A 24452-nucleotide genomic window follows, 5' to 3' on the forward strand; every position below is an offset into this window, starting at 1 on the left:
AGTTCATGTCAAAGACATTGCTGTGAAACCTAATAACTATCTTCATTCAGTTGCCCACCCTATTTCTTATGGAATCTGAGATGAATTGCTAAAAAGAATAGGGAATCTCAATTAGAAATACATTGACTTGGTTTCAGATGGAAAATCACATATCTTTTTACTATACATGAAATCAGATCCTGAATTTTGTGGGCAGCTGCATAGTTTTTAAAATTATACTTAGTAGAAAAAAATGTGAACATCGAACACAAGACAGAAGAGAGGGTGGCGAATGTTAAGTGCACTGAAGTGGGAAAGGATGCCTGAAAACTGTCTAGATAGTCTCACTAGCTGGTCATGCGCTGCGTATAGCTATAAGGTTATTTTTGTATTTGGGTTAAGTGGGGATAGAAATAATTTCTCTCTGATGTAACCAATCGGTCCCAAAGTTTACAGCTTACATGATGAGCATCACTTTTGTATCTAACCCAGGACTCCTATCATCCCATCAATACTCCAGTTTCTATAATGCTCTTTCAACCAGTCATGACACCTTACTGGCTTAATAAATTAAAAATTTTATAAATTATTATTTTATATTGTGTGAGAGATTGATTTTCTCTTTTTGAAACTTATACTTTAGCTACATACTCCTCAAAATAATCAAGATCAATAATAAAGATAAAATAAAGATGTATTAATAAGATTTTCTGTAAAAAGAAAGATTAAAGATTAAGTGGAAATCAAGGGAAACAAAGATAGCATTGCATGAACAGGTAGGATATCCATATGGAAGAGCATTTGGTCTGATCTGTACTTCGCTGCTAATGAAAATTTTAACTTTCAGTAAGTCATTTATTCCAGAACATCCCATTTCTTGAAAAAGGGCCATATCTAATATATGTCGTATTGCATTTCAGGAGGAAATGGGGGTCATGAAATCATTTTGGACAGAAAAAAGTCACATGTAAGTATTAAGGATAGTAGAAGTGAAATTTAGCGGGTAATAAGTAAAATGCTAAAAACAGAGGAACAAGTGTTACCAGCAGCAGGGCAAGGGTCTTGAGGGGTCCCAGATCCAGGTTCTTGGCTCCCAAGTAAAGAACTGAGTGAGACAGACAAGGTTGCAGGCAAGGCAGAGACTGATTGAAAGGGAAAATAAACCCTGTGGGGGAGCAGGTGCGTCCAGCTGTGAGGTGTCCACACCATGGGGTTCACTGCTATCCAGCTGTGCCTTCTTCCCCTTCTCACCTGAGTGGATTTGAGGTTGATTGGCACCTTGATTGACAGTTGAATTTGCATAAGTTCTTCTCTACTGCTCATGCATAGTTTCTTTTTTGCCCCTGGAAAAGGGGCAGAATGGGAGCAAATGGCAATGCTAATGACATGTTAACTTGCAACAAGTAACCTAGTTTAACCTAGGTGGATCCCTTGGCCTACTGTGTATACCCAAGATAAGGTACTTTCCCTTCAGGGTCTTGAATTCCCTTGTAGTCATCCGGCTTCAAGATGGCCCTGTTTCCCCTCACAGGAAGACCTCAGTGGAGTGTGTTGGGTGGGGTTAAGGGGCCCTAGGTGGAGCTGAGAGCCCAAAGGTGTGGTCTTTTCTATGCTTTCTTCACGCTCTAGCTCCTTCCTAATCAGAGTGTTAAAAAGCTAGTACCAATTTGTGGAATGCCACGTTTGAATGCCTAAGGCACCAAACTCAAAGTAAGAACAACTCATAAAAATAACTTGATTTGATTCTCTTTAATTCTAAAAAATTGTATTTAGCTTTCAAATAACAGGAAAACTTTTCCCAGAAAATTGTTTGTCTTTTTATGAAAAGCTTGATATTTCTGTAATGCAGCTATGTACCAGCCTTTCTCTTTGACAGAAAATTAGTTTTATCCCCCCATACTTTTGCCCAGAAGACACTTTATGGATATTACATAAGTATATATTTGTTTACATATGATACTAATGCAATACTAGACTGTCTGGTGAACGTTTAAGGTAACGTTTAAGGTTCCCATCCAGAACCATATTCCAGGGAGTGAGTCACGGGTGCTCAGGTCAGTGGATGAGCCAGCTCTGCAGTGTGTCAGGAGCATATTTCAGTAGACAATAGCTCTTCCTGTGAAGCATGCAGAATTTAAGCACATGTGATTTATATTTTTTAGAAGAATTAGAGTACTTAACAAGGAAATAAACATACACAAAATTTAAAAAGAAAAGTTTGTGTGTGTGTGTGTGTGTGTGTGCACGTGTGTGTTGTGGTAATGAGAATTGAACCCAATAGCATTCTACCACTAAGTTATACCCACAGCCCATTTTATTTGACTTTGAGACAGGGTCTTATATAGTTGTCCACGTTGGCTTAAAACATGTGATTCTCCTGCCTTAGCCTCCTGAATAGCTGGTATTGCAGGCTTGTGTCCTACACCTGTCTGATAGTTATTTGTATATTCTTTGATATCCTAATATTTTCATGTAGGTGTGTCAAGAAAGGTATGTTTCAAGAAAGATGTCATTCTATCCTTGAGCATCTAAAATACTGTAGCCTTCATTCATGACAAATCATCTGGCCGGCATGAGATTCTTTACCTCTAAATCAAGTGTGTGGCATGATGGCCATTTATTAAATGCTCTAAAGGAGATGCATTAGATGACAAATGGTTTACAAACCAGTGGACTCTGACTGTGTCTAGACGTAGGTTTAGAACCTAGATGACATTGAATGAATGCCTACTTTTAAAAACAGTTTTGTCATTTGTTGAGTGAAACAGTTGAGCTAAATGATGCCATAGAACATTCTGGTTTCCAAACTTTATATCTCATGACCACATTTTACATTACTAGAATATACTTCAGTAGTAGATATTAAGTGAATGTTTAGTGACTAGAGAATGGATATTGAAGCAAAATCTTTGGCAAGACCTAGTTTTCAATGAACTGGTAGAAATTTTTGTTGTAGGAGGGGCAGAAGTAAGGATTGTATTTCATTTCTCTCATTTTCAATTTTCTTCATTGTAATAAATTCACTTAACATGAGATCTCTCTAGAGAAATGTTTCAGTGTACAGCACACTTTTTAAGACTACAGGGATAATCTTCTTCAGTAGGTCACAAGAGTTTGTTCATCTTGCTTGGCTGGAACTTTATGGAACTTAACAGTTAACTCCTCATTTCCCCATTCTTCCCACCCCGGAAACTACCATTATGCTCATTCTATGAACTTGACTATTTTAAATACCTTCTGTAAGTAGAATCTTGCAGTGTGTGTGTGTGTGTGTGTGTGTGTGTGTATGTGTGTGTGTGGTGTGAATGTGTTCCTTGTCTAATCACCCATCCGCGAATACTTTTCCCAAATCTTGGCTATTGGTTATTTTGAATATTGCTGTAATGCACAAACATCTCCTTGACGTCCCGATTTTAATTCTTTTGGCTATATACATGTAAGTGAGATTGCTCACTTATATCATAGCTCTAGTTTTAATTTTTTGAGGACCCATTATACTATTTTCCACAGTGGCTGCAGTATATTATACTCTCAGGAACAGTGTTCAAGGATTCTAATTTCTTCACATCCTTGCCACTACTTGTGCTACTTTTTAAAGCTAATAGTCATTCTGAGAGGATGAGGTGATATCTCATTGGGGTTTTGATTTGTATTTCCTTGATGACTAACCATGTTGAAAAATTGACCATTTGCGACTTCTTTGGAGAGATGACTATTCATACCTTTAATTCATTTTTAATGAGATTATTGGGTATTTTGTTATTATGTTGTCAGAGTTCCTTATATATTCTGGAGATTAATCCCTTATCAAATACATATTTTGTAAATATTTTCTCACAGTCTGTAGGTTGCTTTTTCACTCCATTGATTGTTTTCTAAATAACTAAATAGATTTTGAGAGGGATGAACAAGGCAAGAGACATCATGCTTCTCGATGTCAGAACATATTAGAAATGCACTGTCATCAAAACAGTATGGTACTGACATCAAGACAAGACATATAAAGCAAAGGAACAGGATAAGGATCCCAGAAACAAGCCTGCACAGATGTTGTCTTATCTTCAATACGATGTCAGGAATACACAGGGGAAAGGGTTGTCTCCTCAGCAAGTGGTGATGGGAAACAGATATGTACACATAAGGAATGAAGCTGGATCCTTAGGTGGGGCACAGAAATCTGTCAAAATGGCTTAAAGACTTTAATGTGAAACTCTTAAAAATGAAGGGGAGCACTTCACACTTGGCAACAGTTTCGTGATGGTCCCGACAATGGTTTCATGGCTAAGACAACAGAAGCACAGGCAACAGAACCAAGAATAAACACCTGGATCATATCAAATGAGAAAGCTTCCACTGCAAAGGAAGCAATCAGCAGAACGCATGATCGAATCCAACCCTCTGAAATCATGCAAGAACTTCAGGCTGTAGCACAAGAAATTCTGACATTAAAATATGAGTCAACGTATTCATTGTTTGAGTAAATTTCTATTAATAGTCAATAGATTCATTTTTTTGACAAAAGATAGAATGGACTAAGAACGATAGAGCAAAATAAAACTTAAAATACTTGAGTCCCCTCCCCCACGACCAGTCAACTGACTACAATTTGGATTATGTTTATGCTATTAAACGGCTGAGATAAATCCCAACTCTTGTCATTTATTAGTAAGACTTTTTAACTTTTCAGAAGTTGTATCTCTCCTTCTATGATCTATAGAAAAGGAAACCTGCTTCTGATTAACCTTTATTTGAATAAATATAAAGAAACATCTGGAACATAGAAATTACAGAATAAATGAATAACAAATCGTATTACAGATTCTATGAGGAGGGAGGACCAGTGTAATCAACATCTAAGATATAAGAAAACAGAGCTTTCAAATGTTTTTGAGATTAAAAAAAATATGATGATGATATAAAACCCCAGCAATGATTGCAACACAGGTTTTTTGACTTTGAGGCTCCAGTGGTTAATTTTCCTGTGAAGTGTGGGAGGTTATTATTGGGTATAAACTGGTATTTTAACCTTTATTTGTTGAAATGTGTCAAGATGTCACAAGAAGGATTTTGACTATGAAACTGAAGTGAAAGTTCAATACTCGTGTCAGTATAATTGCACTTTATTCTGGATAGTGTAAAACATACTTGTAAAAATAGAATAATCACATATTTGTTTGAACTCCTAAGGAGCAGGGTCAAAGCAGAATACTAAGTAGCCTGAGTCAAGTACTAACATTAATCAAAAACTCTGATAAAAGGATAAATATTCAAGGGAACACATAATGTACATAGCAACTTGTTCATGAATATGACTTCCATGTAACAAGTTAAAGTGGATGGCAAAGATTTTAGAAGCTCAAATAAAAAAAGTAAGCCCAACTGGAAATATTTTATAGCTTCTAGGTTTATAAAAATAAAGAAGAAACTTAGGATGCATCTATAAAATAATAATACACACAATGGACAAGAGCAAAGCTAGAAATGTGCAAAAGTGGCCCAGGGCACTCTGTAGAATAGTAAAATCTTTTATCTTGAAAAACATAAGCATATATTTTGCTGTTTTTGGTTTTGGGGGGTTTTGTGTATAATTTTTTGCTAGTTACAAAGTGCCCCCACAAAATCATCACCATCACCATCATCATCAACTTTTTAATGAAAATGAAAACCAAAATATATATTAAAGCACTTTATATTCTAATATTTCCACTCTACTCTCATGTATAACTAAATGAACAAATAAAAAATAAAATAAAAAAATTATATACCTACACAATATTTGACCAGAGAGGTAGATATTTGTTTATTGGACGTCTGCTCATCTTTGTCTGCCACATAGCAGCAATAAGCAGTCTGCTTTCGAGGGTCACAAATAAAACCTGAACATATAGTGGTCTCAGTGCTCCTTAAAGAACTTCATGCTTTGAAAGTCATTCCATGCAAATCATGGAGTTTTGTCTGCCGAACCACCGAAATTACTTTAAAACTGTTGACAGTTCCAAAATGTTTTATTGACAAAATGTATTTTAAATCTGTGTCACTCTGTGGACCTGCACTATGTTTTAGTCAGTGCCTTACATAGTTGGAACTCATTGCCAGTTAAAGATAGGAAAGATGCCTGTGTTTTATTATAGGTCAAGGGTACGATGGCGTTACTGACTCAGGGGTGGCTACTCTAAATGATTAATGTATATCACTCTGGAAAGACCATATGCTAAAACTGTGTGAAATCTGCCTCTTGGGCATGGTGTGGAAGGTGAAAGAGTTCTATGCTAAAAGGCTGGGACACTGTCGGAACTCCTGGTCTGTGTCTGGCCCAGATAATCTTAAGCAGGCCAGTTAATCTCTTGGGTATCAAGAAAACTTTTTTGCTTTCCTGAAAGGCAGCACTGCAGAGGGTCCCACACCAGAGTGTCTCCTGAGACACCTTTGTGGCTCTGCTCTGTAATTCTTTCTGCTCTAATTTTCCTGAGCTGGAGGATTAAAAAGCTGCTACTTTGGAAGACATGGCACACCTGCAGTAGACCTTCCTTTATTCTGTCCTTGGGTTACTTGTACTCTCTGGGAACATCAACCCTAACGTGTGTTGTATGGAGAAGGAAACCTCTATGTCACCTTTTAGTACTCAGAGAATGCCCAAGGATGTAGATACCGGGTGGGGTGACGAAAAATCATGTGGAGAGCTATTTTGTGATCCAGTAGGAATTTCTATTTCCAAACAGGTTTACAACTTGCCAGTCTGAAATCTGAAAGTAAGGAAAACACTAAGGTAAGCCTCATAGATGGATTCTACCAGGAGAACTCTGAAGCTGCTACCAGAAATTAAAAGATGCTCCATGAGAGAGTTTGCATGGTCGTAAATTAAATGGAAACTAACTCTTCAACCCTAAAGATAACATACAATGTGAGAAGCTTTGATTTATCAATGTTCAGGTCTATGACTGAAATAGGAAATGTTTTTCTTTCTGGATAGAAAGCTACTATACAGATATAAGCACTGGTAAATGTTTCATTTATTTTATATAAATTCAAGATTTAAAAAATTGTAGATGGTAAGGACAGCTCTAATTTTTTTAAACTGCATCTTCTTTATTTTGCATACTTTAATTTGGGAACAAAATAAAACAACAAAAAACACAATACAACATCCAACCCTGGTGCCAAACTAGGTAGGGGAAGGGGCTTGAAGACCCTGTTTCTTGCCTTAAGACACCAAGGACAGGAAGAAAACCACTAGAACATCAATCAGCAGAGGAAGCCAGGTGGGAGAGGGTCATTCAAAGCCACTGCAGCAGCCATGGGGACACTATACAGAGGGAAGATTTCTCAGTGGCAATTCCTAATCTACTTCTTCCCTGGGAGATGCATCCTTGTCACCCTCAAGAAGGGATATCTCATCAGGAAAATATTGCTGGGTTCCTCTGCTGTCACTTCATCTTCCTCAATGCCTAGGCCTAGCTTTATCATGTGGTAGATGTGACTGGAGTGGGCCTGGGGATCCTTAAGGGGGAAGCCAGAAGACAGCAGCCCAGTTTCAAATAGCAGCACCACCAGGTCCTTGACAGCCTTGCCATTTTTGTCTTCCTCTGCCTTTTGCTGCAGTGTCTCCACAATGGGGTGGTCAGGGTTGATCTCCAGGTGCTTTTTGGTCATCATGTAGCCCATTGTAGCATTGTATCAAAGCGCGTGGGCCTTCATGATTCGCTCTGTTGGCTGTCCAGGCATAGGTGCTGGTAACAATGCAGCAGGGTGAAGACACAGCCTATTGGAGATTGTCACCTTCTCAACCTTTTATCCAAGATTTCCTTCATGAGCTTGTAAAGGTTCTCAAATTTTGCCTTGCTCTCTTTCATTTTATTTTTTCTTCCTCATCCTCAGGTAGCTCCAGGACTTCCTTGGTCACAGAAACCAGGCTCTTCCCATCAAACTCCTTGAGTTGCTGCACACAGTACTCATCATTAGCTCAGTCACGTATACCACCTCAAAGCCCCGCTTCCGCACATGCTCCACAAAAGCAGAGGTGGCCACCTGCTCTAAGTTTTCAGCAGTAATGTAATAGATGGACTTCGTTGTCTCCTTCATGCGGCAGACATACTCTGACAGAGAAGTCATCTCATCTCCAGACTGAGAGGTGTGATAGCGCAGCAGCTCAGAAAGGCATCACCAATTAGTAGAGTCTTCATGGATTCTAAGCTTAAGATTTTTAGAGAATGTCTCATAGAATTTTTTGTAGTTCTCCTTGTCTTCTGCCAACTCAGAGAAGAGCTCAAGGCACTTCTTCACAATGTTTTTGTGAATGACTTTCAAGATTTTGCTCTGCTGAAGCATTTCTTGGGAGATATTGAGGAGCAGGTCCTCAGAGTCAACAACACCACGAATAAAGGTGAGATACTCTGACATCGGCTCTTCACAGCTGTCTGTGATGAACACACGACGGACATAGAGTTTGGTGGTGTTGTTCTTCTTGTTCTCAAAGAGGTCAAAGGGAGCCGCCAAGGGATGAAAAGCAGTGTCCTAAATTCCAACTGACCTTCTGCAGAGAAGCTTGACTGGCATGTGGTCTTCCCAGTCATTGGTGAGGATCTTGTAGAATTCTCCATATTCTTCCTGAGTAATGCCATCAGGGTTTCTGCTCCAAATGGTCTTGTTCTATTCTTCATGATTAATATATTTCTCCTTCATCTTCTTTGTTTTCTTTTTCTTCTCCTTCCTAGTATTATGCTCTTCATCTGAGCACACATTTCAATCTTGGATTTCTCCTCTTCTTTCTCACCTTTCTCTTCCTCTGCCTCATCAGCACTGATTTCCTTTCTTTTTCCTTCTTCAAATAGAGGGTGATTGGATAGCCTAGGAATTGCAAGTGCCTCCTCACCACTCCTCTTGGACCTGCCTCTCCTCCACGTACTCTGTCTGGTCTTCTTTGAGGTGGAGAAGGACTTTAGTACCCTGGCCAATGGGCTCATCATGATCAACCCGTACAGTGAAGGATCCCCCAGCCAGAAGACTCCCAGGCATACTGCTCATCGTCATTGTGCTTTGTGATCGCGGTCACTTTCTCTGCCACCAGATAGGTAGAATAAAATCCAACACCAAACTGCCTAATCATGGATATATCTGCACTAACCTGAGGAGCCTCCATAAATGCTTTAGTGCCAGATTTGTCAATTGTTCCCAAGTTGTTTATGAGATGAGCCTTGGTCATGCCAATGCCTGTGTCCACCAAAATCAGGGTCTTCCTGTGGGTTGGGGATGATGTCAATTTTCAGCTCTTTACCACTGTCCAACTTGGAAGGGTCTGTCAGACTCTCATAGCAAATCTTGTCCAAGGCATCAGAAGCATTAGAGATCAATTCCCGAAGGAAAATTTCCTTGTTGGAATAGAAGGTATTGATGATAAGAGCCATAAGTTGGGCAATTTCTGCCTGAAAGGCAAAGGTCTCCCCTTCTTCCTCCCCATGGTGCACTTCCTCAGGCATCTTGGGGAGAAAGTGCTGTATTAGAGCAGGGTGGTCCCGAACAGTGTGCGACTCACTGGCCACACCTAGGCTGCTTGGGGGTGACTCAAGAGAGCTCGGTTCTAATTTTTTAAAATAAATAATAAGACCACAAAATTTCTGAGCTAAAAAAAAATCAGAACATTATGAAGTAGAGAATGAGAGGTCTTAGGTTCAGTTTGGGCTATTTATCACATTTTAAAATTTCCTGCATTCCTTCAGGCAAGGGAAAATCCTGACTTTTGCTTAACAACAGCAATTTTCCTTAGCAAGATGGCTGTCCTGCTATTGGGCTCAAATTCTGTCTGACTCAATCTGATTGTTTTCTTAGGTCTTTATTTATTTGACTTGTAGAAGAACTAGTTGATATATGGAAGAAAGCTTTATAAATTATCTGAAGACTGTAATGAAATATTGTGCCTTAATGTGTTCCTTACACCCAAGTGAACATATTTTCCCATTACCTGGGTAGTTCTTAGGGAGGGAAGTCATGCAGAAACAATGATGACTTTTGAGAGTCAGATGGATGTTTTTGGTTATCAGCTGTTGTAAATGGAGCAAAGGGTGAGAGAAAAATAATAGCTTTGCAGGATGGCTCATATAAAAATGCAGCTATTGCTTATCATAAAGGAACATTGGAAAATCAAATTCAAATACCTAGGAAATAGAGAAGAATTGAACAACAATGCTGTCAAAGTGTGCTTTTAAGCAAAATCAACTCAGCTTTCAGCATTCTTGTTAATTAAGAATGGGGCTCTGATGTCAGACTGCTCTGGGTCAAATCCTAACTTTATTTACTAACTGTGGAGTATTTGGTAAATAATGCTTCTTTCCCCAGAGATGGGAATCAACTCATCTCTAGCATTTCCATTTCTAGTATGTGCTAGGAAGGACTCTACTCTTGAGTCACATCCATATCTCTAAAATAACACATATTTTAAGCTTCATTTTCCTTTTGTGTATAATGGAGATGAAGAGATTAATAAGATCATGCTTGCAAATTGACTAATAACATGCCAGGCATGCAAGAAAAGCTCAATAGATGTTAACATACCCAAGAACATTCTCTTTCTTGCGGGGGTGGGGGGGTACTGGGATTGAACTCAGGGGCACTCAACCACTGAGCCACATCCTCAGCCCTATTTTGTATTTCATTTAGAGACAGAGTCTCACTGGGTTGCTTAGTGCCTTGCTTTTGCTGAGGCTGGCTTTGAACTCGCCATCCTCCTACCTTAGCCTCCCGAGCCGCTGGGATTACAGGTGTGCACCACTGTGCCCAGCCCATGAGCATTCTTGTTGCTTTATGTCACATGTCTTCATAATAAGACAATGAGGTGGGTATCATCATCTTCCTCCCTGCATTATTTGTGAGGAAACTGAGCCAGAGAAAGGATGGATAAGAACTTGCCAAAGGTCACAAAGTAGCACTTAGAGGGATTGGAATTCTAGTGCAGAGTTCCTTGTCACATTCTCACCTACCGGACTGTGCATGGAAGCCACAGACTCCCATACCTGCAAAGGCCACTTGGATAAGTCAATATGTGAAGTAGCCAGACAAAAGTTAATGGAGGGCCTGGTGCTTCTCATGCCCTTCTTACATTTTTCTGACATTGTGCTGGTCAACATTTCTGTAGAACAAACTCAGTCTGCAGACTCTTTGCTGCCCCTGCAGGTGACAGTGTGGAAAGGCGCATTTAGATGCTGACTAGACTGTGCTGGAACTCTAAGGCAAAGGCAGGCTCCCCTGGTTGTGGACTCTGGCCCTAACATTCAGTACCATTGCCCATAGTACAGTTTCCTATGTGTTGGCACCCAAGTGACCAGGATGGCTCATAGCTACAAGAAATGGTTGGATAAAGGAAGTCTTGGAACACAGTGAGCAATGTGGTGCATGCTCATTCAGGACCACATGCTGTCTCTTCTTTTCTAAGGTGTCCACTGCATCTTAATTTTAATAGCCTTGGACCACAACCCAAATTGGGCCAATATTTTGTGAGTCTTCAAAGGTGGATGGATGAGTGATGTACTGACTAGTTGAGGGTTTCCCCAGCATCTTTATGGACATGATAACTTCTAATGGGATTTTAGAAGAAAAGCAGGGAATTGAGAATCAAAGTCCTGGGGTTTAGAACTTGTTTTTCTTTGCATTGCTTTGTGTTTTGGGACAATCATCTTAGCATCTCTGGTCTCTCTCCTCAGCTATAATTAGAATGCTGTGGACAGGATTGTCTAGATTTTCTTTAATTCTAAATTTCCCATATTTCTATGATTTTATTATTCATTCCTTTGTACTTCAGTAAGATTTATGTCATGGTCACAAGTAGACTTTTGGGGGCCTTTGGTATATATATAAAGTTGTGGGAATCAAAAGTTAGAGGAAATTATTTAAATGGTTGTATTTGACCAAGATCAATTCAATCATAAAATGTCTATTCTGAATGTCACATTGTATTTATGCTCATTTATTTAGGATACTATAGTTAAGTAGTTTTATGTATAAACACATGGGGGAAAGTTAACTACAATAGGCACTATCTGTGTACCTGACTACTCACCTGTTGTCTTACAGAAGTTGCAAGGTATGTAGACAGGTGACATGTGACATGATCTCTTAGGAGTTAAACAGACCTTCTGCTCTGGAATGAATACTGCAAAAACCCAGTGAGCACAGTAGTTAAAAATCTCTTCCGTTCATTCAGTCCTTGAGCTGGAGAACTTGTTGGGGCTCTATCATTCCCTTGCAGGGACCACTGTTTCTCTGCCCAATGAAAGACTTGATGATCTTGCTAAGAACAGGGTGGTGTTCACCTGTGACCAGGCTTCACGGAAGGTGCATTTGGTGTATCAGAGCACAATAAAAAACCCTTTAGAAAACACTGCAAATAGGCTTCAGGACTGTGCCTGTTGCAAATGAAAAGCTTTGCATTGGGGTCTTTACCAATATGCAGTGTGCCTAACGGCACGGCACTTCCTTTCACTGCCCAACACCGTCTGGTGGCAACGTTGAAGGAGAGAGGCCCACTGCTGGGGGCTGTCTTCATCCACAGAAGGCCTGGTATTTACAGAAGACCCTGACCACCATGCAGACTAAGTCGCACTTTAACAGTGATTAAGTTAAGTATGTTACCTGGAGAGTGCAGAGCTTCATATGATCATCTGAGATAACAGCCAAAGGAAAGAGAAGCTAGACACTTCCTTGGACAGATAAATCTCTTTCCACGGTATCAACACCATGTATAAAGAAATATATGGATTAAGGTATGTGTGTGAATATCCTTCTCTTCCTTGGCTTTTCTCCTTTCATTCAGAGTTGGGTAAGACTGAATTAATTTGCTGTTTTAGATTTGACCGGGCTGAAATAGAAAGAGCTATTTGAGATCTTAATGGCTACTCTTTATCATTCTTGATTAACTTAAATGATATAATATTTGTAAAGTTCATAATCCATTTATTCATTTAAAATGTATACAAACACATTCACACACACATACACCTGTATACGTTTGTACTCCTTTTCTAGGGTTTAGGGGTCAGTAGGGAGTAAAACAGAAAAAAATTTCTGATCTCATAAACCATGAATTCTAATGTGGCAGTGGAGGCAGAAAATACACAACACACACATACACACACACACACACACACACACAAACACACAAACACATACAATGCACAATATGTTAGATAGTGATGAATACTACGGGAAAAAAACAAAGCAAAAAAGAGGATAGAAACATGCAATTTAGGAGAGGGAAGACATGCAATTTGAAGCAGTGTACTCAGAGAAGACCTAACTGCTCCCCCAGCATTTTAGCAGAGACCTGGATAGAGCAAGGAGCAAGCCTTGTGCATGAGAGGGCTGGGCAGAGCCAAGATTTAGGATGCAGCGAGGGCACCTGACATGAAGGTTCACAGCCACCAACCCCAAGAGGTGAACTGAGAGAGGGAGGGGAAGATTCATGGGGGATTAGGTGGGAACGAGGACTGGATGGTGTTGGACCCTATAGGTTCTTTTGAAGATTTTAAAATCTAATTTCCACTGAAGTACTTTGAGCAGAAGTGTGAGACACCTTGACTCATATTTAACAAGATCATTCCACTTGTCAGACCTTCAACAGATGAAAGGCGACAGGGTAGAAGTGGGGAGGTCAGTCAGGGAGGCTGTGCTAGTGCACATGGGAAGCTGTGATAGCTCAGGCCGGGCGGTAGTGTAGGTTATGAGCAGTGGTGAGGTCTCAAGATACTTAGAGGCTGAATTCATCAGGACTGGTTGACAGATTGATGTGCAAAGTGAAAGAGCCAAAGAAGACTGCAAAGGCTTTTTGCCCGAGCATTTGCAAGGGTCGGAATTGCTATGAATGCAAATAGAGAGGAGACCTTGGGAGAAGCAGATTTTGGAGGAAAGATTAGGAGCTTAAGTTTCAACACATTAGGCTTCAGGTGTCTATCAGACATGCACCAGGACTTATTAGACTGTTTGAGTCTACGTGCCTGGAAATCAGGAGACTAAAGTAGTATTTTGGTCTTCAGCACAGAGGTGACATTTAGGATGTTATAAACTACATGCCATGATTTTAAGTGTGAATGAGAAAAGCAAGAGTTCCCAAAACTGAGTCTTGCAGCATTCCAGAAGAGATCAGAGAGAGAAGAAAGAACACAGGACAGGTCAGGGTGAACTTGACGCTTCAAGGAGGGAGGAGGAAGGAATGACCCCTGGTGTCAAGCCTCATTTCTTCCCTGAGATGATTCTTATACAATACACATGTGAAGCAAACATCGCATTGTATTTTATAAATATGCACAAATATTATGTCAATTAAATTAACTAATTTAAAATAGTCGAGTGACTCTATTAAAAATTATCTTTTGAGAACTGAGATTATCACATGGGAAACTTTTTATATTTGTAAGTCAAGACTCTTTGGTCCACAAACTGGGTCAAGGGAGGACTTTTTCTCTATTTTTCAAAAATTGTGCATTTGAAGAAGCCAAGAAATCTGGCCACTTGAGGGACCAAAATATTAGTCATCACCTTGGAACATTTTAGTTTCCTCCTTCTTTTCATGGAAGGCAGGTTTCTATAACATCTATGTGAGGTCAGCTGTGTAGATCTGCATGCCCCGAGTCAGAGAGCTCTGGGCATGGCAGTTTGCTGAGCACCTGGGATGCAGAGCTGACAAGTGACAATGACTGCTTGGTGACAAGAAGCCCTGCAATATTAAAGCCTTTTTCACACGCACGACCTCAAGGGCTGAACATATGTTCTCCTCCTGATGAAGTGCATTTGCTTCACCCTTAGATGTAGTCGAGTCTGAAATGTTCATCAGCAAGGATCGCAAACGAAGCATTTCAGCAGGTTCAATCAAGACCTGGAATATAAACTGGCAAAGGACAAGCGAGAAAACATCTCATTTTTTTTCTAAATAGTTATTAGGAAAATGTTCAGTAAAGCTGAAACTTTATAGTAGATACTGACATAGCACCACCTAGATTAACCAATACACTTTTGTTGTAATTGTTTTATTCATGTAGCTGCACACTCTTCTATTCATTATCATTCATTTTTCTGAGCTGCATTTCGAAATAAAACACCAACACTAGTTTCCTCCCAAATACTTGAGCATTATATTACTAATTACAAGGTTAAATTTGTGTACATTTTTTAAATTCATATACAATGAAAATGTACAATATCAAATGTGAATTGACAGAGATTTGCAATCCATTCATGTCAATATACAGAATAGGACCAGCCTATTACCCACCATCTAGATTATGTTCTTTCCATTCATTGTATGCTACAACCCCAAGTAGCTTTTCTTCTGATATTTTTCCATCATAGATTAGTTTATTCTGTTTTACAACTTTGTATGAATTAAAATCATCTACCATTTTATATTGTGTATAGGGTCTTTGATTCATACATCTTGCAAGACTTATTTGTAGAGAAAAGTTTTCATAAAGAAGCTAAAAGATTAATATATGAATGGTCAAACAAGAAATGGGAACATTATGGATTCTCTTGTCTGTAGCTTTCAGAATAAAGAATGTGTGTGCATTTGTGTGTGTGACTGTGCTGAAATCACTTTAAATACAAATATTCCATAGAAGAAGAGCAAGTGAGGAAGACGGTTAATATTTATGTACGACCACTAATGTGTGCTAGGTAGTTGACGTGCACCACCTCTTTTAGACCTCCGACTCCAGCAGAGATAGTATCTCCACTCTACAAAGAGTGTGTTCACGGCTGTGCTTTACTTTTTCCCATCGCTTCCTTCCACCCTGTATTAAGTGATGTTATCAGGGCTTGCTAACATACTCACATTCTTCCCCCATTGCCTTTCCAGCTACCTCTTAGAGGTTTCTCTGGACATGGTGACAACCAGTTAATTTTGTTAAATATAACCTAGTGCCTTTGAATGCTGGTGTCCTATAGTTGCGTCCCACGCTAGGTGGACACCTGTACTTTTAGCAAGGCCACTGAGAAAGAAGGTCTTTATTTGTAGGAGAGAAGAATTCAATGGCAAGAATTTGGGGCACTCCTTTGATAGGGCTGTGGAATATTCAAGGAGCAGGATTTTCATATTTCTTACAGGTATATTAACTAACCTAATAACACTTTCTATACTGTTGCTCATAGTTTCTGGACATATGGTTATTTCCAAAGCCATCACTAGGAATTCAGGTCTATGGACCCGGTTCAATGTTGTCAACAAGAGTTTCAGAACCTTCAGACCCAAAATGCCTAAGTTAAAGCATGTTTACATATATAGGAATAGTATTTCTGGAACTTGATCTCTTTATTCCTTGAACTCTTTGCTTTCAGTAAATTCTTTTTCACACCCATTTCCTCAACTGTGGTCACATCATTACAATAAATTCATAAGTAGACCTTGATATCAAGGTTCCTACGTGATGTCCACCCCCAGATTCCATCCATTCAGGTCCACATCATTTCTTCATCCCACCAGACCTTCAAGTTTTCAATTATTTTCACACCCATGATTTGTGCCTTCTTCCTTATTTACTTTAGATTGTGTAGTCCATGCTTACAACCCTTCTCCTATTTTGGTCTAGTAGAAACTCACCTCTGGTGGAATAAATATGTCCAATTTGTCACTTTATCTCCAGGACTGAGCAATAGGGGGTCTATAAATATTTAATGAGTGAAGATTGGTGTATGGTCAAAAGGGTGGAAATGTGCAATGTATTAGGTGTGATGTTTTGGACCTGGAATGTTCCCCAAAGACTCATGGGTTGAAGCAGTGTTTAGAGGTGGGGAAACATAGGAAGTGATTGGATCACGAGGGTTCTGATTCATCAGTGGATTAATCCATTGAAGGATTCATTATCTGAATGGACTTTTGGGAGGTGGTAAAAAGTATAGGAGGGGGGAGCAAGGAGAAGGGATTGGGTCCTTGGGAATGTGCTCTTGGGGATTATACCCCCTCCTCCTTCTTCTCCTTCTCCTTTTCCTCTTCCTCCTTTCCTTCTTCTTCTTTCATTCTTTCTCTCAGTGTGTCTCTGTCTGCCTCCCAGCTGTCAAGAGCTGAACAGTTCTCCTCCTCTAAGTCTTTCCACCATGATGTTCTGCTTCATCCCAGACCCAAAGCAATGGAGTCAGCTGACCATGGACTGAAACCTTTGAAACTGTGAGCCAAGATAAATCTTCCTTTCTTTAAGTTGTTTTTCTCAGGTATTTATCACAGCAATGAAAAGTTGACTGTTGAATATGGTTTTTCTTGATTCTTTAATTTTCTTTAGGATATTCAGAATTACTTGGGATTATATGGGAGGGAGACCAGATGATATCAAGCAGTTAGTGTTAAACCCTTATGGTGTGATTGGAGGAACTTTCCAACTGCAGCTCTGTTCTACAAGGGCTCCTGCCAATGGCTCAGATGTGTACCACGTTGGAAGTTTCTGAAGACCACCCCTTGGCGGTGGCAGTTGCTCAGCATCCCAGGGGGCTCCACTCGGCAGTTCATCTCATTTCTGTTGGCAGTAGCTTCCTGGAATATCTTGTGCTCATAATGGTGACAGTTCCAAGAAATTTCTAGTAAAAACATATAGTGATTCTGCAGTTTATCCAGGATTGTCTCCTCATACAGCTTCTGGCTACATTGCATCAGTGTAGTTCTAGGTCCCATAAGGGCAGCTCTAATTTTTTCAAAGTCAAGTGATTTTTCAATATTTTGTCTTTTAAGAAAATTCTTAAAGTTTCCCAAAATGCTTCCTATAAGCAAAGCAGTGATCATAAAGGATAGAAGCAAAATACACACTATGTTCCTTATGTGTTTCTACTCAGTTCCAGCTTAGCATCACTTCCCATGTCCTCTGAAGGACTCTTTCCAGGATGTCACATATGGAGTCCATCACTCCTTTCAGGTACTGTCTAAACTTGGGCTTCAAGAGAAGATGCCTTGTCTCAACTTCCCCATGTCTCAACTCATGTGGCTCAGGATTGAGTTTCAGCAGTAGTCCTGGATGTAGCAGACCTTTTCCTCCAATGCCCTGTCCCACAAAGTTGAAATGCAATTGGAACTGTATTTGTTTGTATCAGGTTAGTTACATGTGTTATAATATATTCAAAATGACCTACATGTGAAATGTTTGAGCTGCCCTCTCTCTTAGGATTAGAGCCATTTCCCAAATGTGCTTGATTATGCAATCAGCTGGGACATCTGGAATTTTTTTTTTTTCAAAATAAAAATAAACTAAACAAATTTTAAAAGGTAAACACACACACACACACACACACACACACACACACCCACACACACACACACAATAAGGAAGTCCAGGCTGGTCCCTGGGAGGTTATGGTTTATTTTGTGGGTTTTGGTGGTAGAGTCAGGGTTATGGGGTCATGGGGCTGGGAGTCCTCTGTATTAACAACAGTCACAGATGATTCCAAGGATCAGGCAAGTTTGAGAGGCCTAGATAAGAAAGTGGCAATAATGTCATTTTGATCAATCATCTCATTTTCTTTATACTCACCCTGGGAGATTGGAAAGCTAACCCTTCTTTCAGTCTCCATTTTCTTGTCTGAGAGGTTGAGTGAACCGAAAGAGAAAAATAAAATTAAAATAAATAGTTGGTGACCAGAGATAAATGACAGTCAAAAGATAAAAATATTTCCGAAGTTCGGTTTTAACCTAGATAAATGGGGACTCATTATTTATTCATAGGAGATATTAAGACTTACATAAATGACTTTAACACTAAGTGGAAAATGAAGTGTAGAAATCACGGAACAGGATCAGTGCTTCCTAACACACATGGCTGCCTAGGAGTCAGAGATGACCAATGTGGAAGGAGTGACCTATCAGTAGTGTTTCTCTTCTGCTTCTTTATGTGAGACTTTCAGCAGAATTCAATTTCGCCCCTCCCTGCCCTCCACTCCGATGGAAGGGTTAACAGTGATGGTCCAGCTTTGAACACTGGACTCTGAGATATGGAGGCTCTTTGCCCAGTAGAATCTACAGAGAAAATGGGCTTTTGAATTGTATCCAGAAAGGAAAGGGTGCAAACAATTAGGAGATAATGAGGTTACTGCAAGCCTTGGAAACAAGTGCCCTTCCTTTGGACTGCAGTGTTAATGAGCGGTGAAAAGAGCAACTACCACGCACAGTGGAGAATCAGCAGGGGTTTGGACAAAACACAACCCTCTGCTAGCTGCAAGATCATTTTCTTTTCTTTTTTCCTGCTTACTACTTCCAACATAATGGATAGTCCATTAGAAGGGCAGTCACACTCCAGGTGGCGATTGTTTGTGTGAATAGACTTTGTTTTGTTGTGTATATTATATGACACGATAACTCTACATACCATTTAGGCACACACATACATAGGCCCACAGAATTTGTGCTTACGCATATACTTACATGTAATGCTGTGATGTGAAAGTTTGTGTCCACCCAAAATTCATACATTGACAATGCAAAATGCGTTAGTATTAAGTAGTGAGGATCATTGAGAGGTCTTAGGTCACAGGGATGGAGCCCACCGTAATGAATCAGTGCCCTTACAAAAGCAGACTGAAGGAGCTCATATGCTCCTTCTACCACATGAGGACACAGGGCCAGGGTGCTGCGTAGGAAAAGGAAATATTTCCTCATCAGACACTAAGTCTTCCAGTGTCTTCATCTTGAACTTCCAGGATTGAGTGAAATAAACTTCTGTTGTTTATAAGCCACCCAGTTTGTAGTTTTGTTCTAGTAGTCTGGACAGACTAAGACATAAACATTGTCACAGAATGCACAAGAATCATTGAATGAGATTAAGTTTTCCCACGTTGTCTTTTTACTTTTCAATCTGTTCCTTCTTATATAAAATTCTCCAGTTATCAGGTGGCTTCAGACTCTCCTCATTCTTACCTCACAGGAAAGAGGCATACAAAATTTGAAATGAGACTGAATATTTTCACCTTCAGTTAACATCTTCATTTCAATTGAAGACAATGTCAGCCCAAAGGAATGAAGCTCTGTAGCTCTAATGCCCAGTGTGCATTAAGATTTTAGGCAACAAGGAACCCATAACTCCGTTCATATGAATTCCCATCCATTTACCCTATTCTTAACACCAGTTCCAAGGTGGTATGTTGGTTTTACTGTTAAAAAGATAAGTACAAGGTTCTAAGTCCAACAGAAGTGAGGAAAGTTATTTTAAAATAAGGAAAACTGCTTTATATGAGGTAGCCAGAAACCAGTAATAATATGGCAAAATTCTCTGCTCACAAATATATTTGAAGGCATAAATATTTTCAGACCACAACTAAGGGCATGTGTGATGAACACAAAGCGTATAATTCTTGCTTTCATTAGAGAAGGAAGTTACATAAACTTGGGGCTAATATCAGCTTTTTACACATTAACAAGTAAATTGGAAGATCAAATTATGTAAATGATTTAGATTTTCCCTTAACTTGTGCACATTTAGTATGTTAGTGTTTACTGATTAATAAATTATACACAAGTTAGTTTAAATCAAGAAAATTGCTCACATAATCATGTAATTTTAAATCTTTAACTACCTCACAGTTTTTTTTAGGCAGTGATGTAAAGGATTAGAACTAGAATAAATAAATGAGGACTGGAGAACTTGTCAAAATTATTTTACTATTGCACTGTTATAGAAAATTGTATTAATATTATATGTCAAAACATCCTTACAGACCTAGAAACTCTTTTCATTCGTTCTAATTTTCAAAGAAAATGAAGATACTTTTGTGCCCATGGAAGTCTGTGGGCCATGGCACTGTGATTCTGGGCCTAACTGGAAGATCTTCATGAACATCATAACTCTCACAGGTATGCCATTACATTTTTAAGACCTCTTAAATATGAACAAGAAAGCCGATGTAGATGCAAGCTCTGCTCTTCTTGAATGGGTTCTTGATGGCTGCTTTCTTCATCTGAGGATATCTGATTCTCACTTCTCCACTCTTCCAAAGTGAACTCTGACAGTGATTCTCCAGGTAATTTCCAGAATCCTTGGTCTCAGACTGGGTAGCACCGTTGATCCTTTTTGCCCTGGGGCTTCTGCCTCTAGTACTGCGCAGCTACTTGGTTCTTCCAGCTGTCCAGCCTGCAGACGCCATTGTGGACTAATGAGTTTCTAGTCATGTAAGTCAATCTAATAAATCCCCTACCTCTAGAAATCCCTTACTAATACTAGTAGGATTACAGAATATTTTAATAGTAGTAGACTCACAGATGAGAGTATGGTCTTGTAGAGAGAATTGCATTCTCAGATTGCCTTGAAGAAAGTTCTTGACAGTGCCTTGAGACCCCTAACATGTCTGTGAAGTGTAGCTCAGTGTGGACACTGTTCCTCAATGCAGATGATCTCCTGGCCCTCAGGCATGGGCAGAAACACAGGAGTGGGAGAAAAAGATTGCAAACTTGTAAATACCGAATTACGTACAAAGGAAAATTATGTGTGAGAAGTTTCAACACTTGCAAATTTTCAGTAGGGTATAGCTTAGTGATAGAGTGCTGACCCAGCATGTCAGGTCTCGGATTTGATCAGTAGCACTGTGAAAATAATAATAATAATAATAAGTAATAATAATAAAAACACAGAAAAGCCTGAGTGCAAAAAACATCATTAAACAAGAAAATAAGCATTTTATTCTTCTTATCTTCTTTATAGAATTATTTTCTATTTTGGCTTAGGTGTTTGTGTGTTCATATGACTGTACTTTTCTCATATCATGATGTATAAAGAAAGTGAAAAGGTAATTAAGATTTTTTTCTATAAATGACTTAAAATTATTTTTGATGCTTTAGGAAAGTTTGCTTTAGCTTTACAATTTCTTCATTGGTATTGCCATATAAATTTTAAGGATTGCTGTTACATTTAGCAAAACATCTACAGTGTTTTTTTTCCATACAAGCTGCAATATTGCCACCTTCCACATTTTCTTGTACAGGGTTGAAATGATGACATTCAGAGCGATGCTAACTCTGGACATATCATGAGTCAGTTGTCTGTTGTGGGTGCTATACCTGGGCTGGTTATGCCAGGAGAGTTTAGACAGGTAGTTGTATTCCTGGGAGTCTTCCTACTACCTAAGAGCAGCTCCTGATCATTTTACTAGACACTAAAGTGACTATAGACCACCAAAAAGATTGCCTAATTTCCAAAAAAAAATTCAGAACTCAGTATCTTCAGAATAGATTACAAGAATTTCTGCAGCTGCTACCAATTTACCCAAGGTTAGGGAATGTAATAATAGATAACGTTACTGTGGGAAGAGGTGTTGGTCTAAACTAATGACTTTTGCAACATTTACACAAATAAATGGCAGTGCAAATCCATCACTTGGGCCCAACCCAATGGATTTGGAAGAGATCAATAGGTTAGGGTCTCTGAAGTTTAAGCTCCTTTAACTACGTGGTCAATCCACTTTTTCCTTTATCCTTACTAATGCAGTCCATGAATTAGGATACTGAAATCCCCAGCTTTGTCATTTTCTGAATAAATCTGCAACCTTTAACACTTTATCTAGTGCTCTAAGCCCTTGGCATTTATGAATTCCAGACTTTGCTACTGTATTCTGGTACCACTCAAACACAGATGGAGTCACTGGGTCAGGAGAAAGGGCAATACAATTCCTATCCCTGACTGTATGAGAGTAGACAAGTTACTAATAGTTTTCAATGGGTGGGAACTCCTTTTTACTAATTTACCTATTCTAACCATTGTAGCTGGCACATAGTAGGCTCCCAATATATTAAACAACTATGAAACAAGCACCCTAATACTTTCAATGAATTCAGAACAAAGCAAGATGGTACTCTGGTCTTCATGAAGCTTATCCTGCAGTAGAAGAGACAGAAAACAGCCATTGTCACTTAATATGTACTAAAATATAGATGACAATAGCTGTAAGTATTACAAAGAAAGATAAAAGTGGTGGAGAGGGAAGGGTGTAGGCAGATCAGAATTCTGGGTTGTTCAGTCTAAATGAACTCGGGGATCTTTCTTGCCATTATTTCCTGATTTGATGATAGAGTGGTGGAAATAAGAGTTTGTGCTTCTGGGAGATTCTCAGTCATTTTTTAAAAACTAGTCTACTTCTTATTTTTTATTTAAAATACCATCTTTAATTGATAAATTATATATTTATAGGGGTGCAATATGATGTTTTGGTGAATGCATACATTGTGTAGTGATTAACATCAAGTTAATTTACATATCCAATGTTAGAATCTCTCTTTTACCAAATTTGAAATATGCAAAACATCATTATGAACTATGGTCACCATACCATACGTTGGATATCAAAACACACCCCTGTGGCTTTTACATACCTCACCCCCTTAGTTCAACATCTCCCTATTTTCCACCTCCCCAACTCCACCCCACACAGTCTCTGGTAACCCCAATTCTACTTTCTGCTCCTGTAAGTTAGGTTTTTTGGATTCCACATATACACAGGAGCATGCAGTTATTTGTCTTTCTCTGCCTGGCTTATATCTCTGTCATTTAAAATCACTGCACTCAGCCAGAGGCTGTTACAGAAGCCTTTGAGGTATTCTTAATTTTCATGAGTCAGAAGGAAGGTGAGGACAGGGGTAGCAAATATGGATCAGTGATTCATTCTAGTCATCTTCTCTCCTTCTCTGCCCTCGTTCTTCTTCTTCTTCTCTTCTTCTTTTTTTAAGGCAAATAGAAATAGGGAAGGGGAACAGAGAAAATAGGACAGAATGTACTATTTTTGTTGACACTTCCCAATATTGGCAGTTTTACCAATGTAAAAGATAAAACTAAGAGTCCAGCCTCATACTAGGATTGGTATTCATATCAAGAATTCCTGAAATATTAAAAAAAAACTCCTACAGAAAAATAGGCAAAGGATATGATAAGTTTTTAGAGGAGATACAAATCAGTTATAATAAAGATGCTGAACATCATTATCATCAGAGAGATGATAATTGCAAATGCATTAAGCTACCAAATCATAAGCATGAAGGTGAAAAATAAAAGCCAGAAGAAATCTGAGAATCCGTGTGTGGTTAAGGAAGCATAAAACCCAAACTCAGCTGGGGACAGGGCGATTCACACGACTGCTGTAAAGAACTCTCTAGTTCTTGAGGTTGTGGTTGTTTATAAAAATGTTAACAATTTTACTTCCAGAAAAGTAACCTAGAGAAATTTTCATGCTGCACACGTGGAGATGAGCACAAAAAATGTTCACCACAGCTTTATCAGCATAACAAAAACCTAATGTTACTAAAATCCCCAGCAAAATCCCCAGCACAGGAGAAGGGCATATTAATTTTTTTGTGTGTTCAAACCATGTAGCATTTTAAATACCACACAGCACTGAAATATCAGGATTTGAAATAAGCTCACAGGTAAATCTAAAATATCTAATACTAAGCAACTGAAGTTGCAATAGGATACATATAGAATAATACGATTCAAATAAAGTTTGGAACCATGCAAGGTGATCATGAATATTCAAATTTATAC

At 39.0% G+C, this 24452-nt stretch overlaps 1 pseudogene across 1 annotated transcript; it reads right to left on the minus strand.

The window, feature by feature from the left end:
• Nucleotides 1–7033: 7033 nt before the first annotated feature.
• On the minus strand, nt 7034–9758 carry LOC306643054 (heat shock protein HSP 90-beta-like; annotated as a pseudogene). The gene has a single exon. The product of its transcript is annotated as a heat shock protein HSP 90-beta-like (transcript).
• Nucleotides 9759–24452: the final 14694 nt, after the last annotated feature.

The sequence above is a fragment of the Sciurus vulgaris genome (assembly GCF_902686455.1).
Source record: "Sciurus vulgaris genome assembly, chromosome: 13".
In the NCBI taxonomy this organism is placed as follows: domain Eukaryota; kingdom Metazoa; phylum Chordata; class Mammalia; order Rodentia; family Sciuridae; genus Sciurus; species Sciurus vulgaris.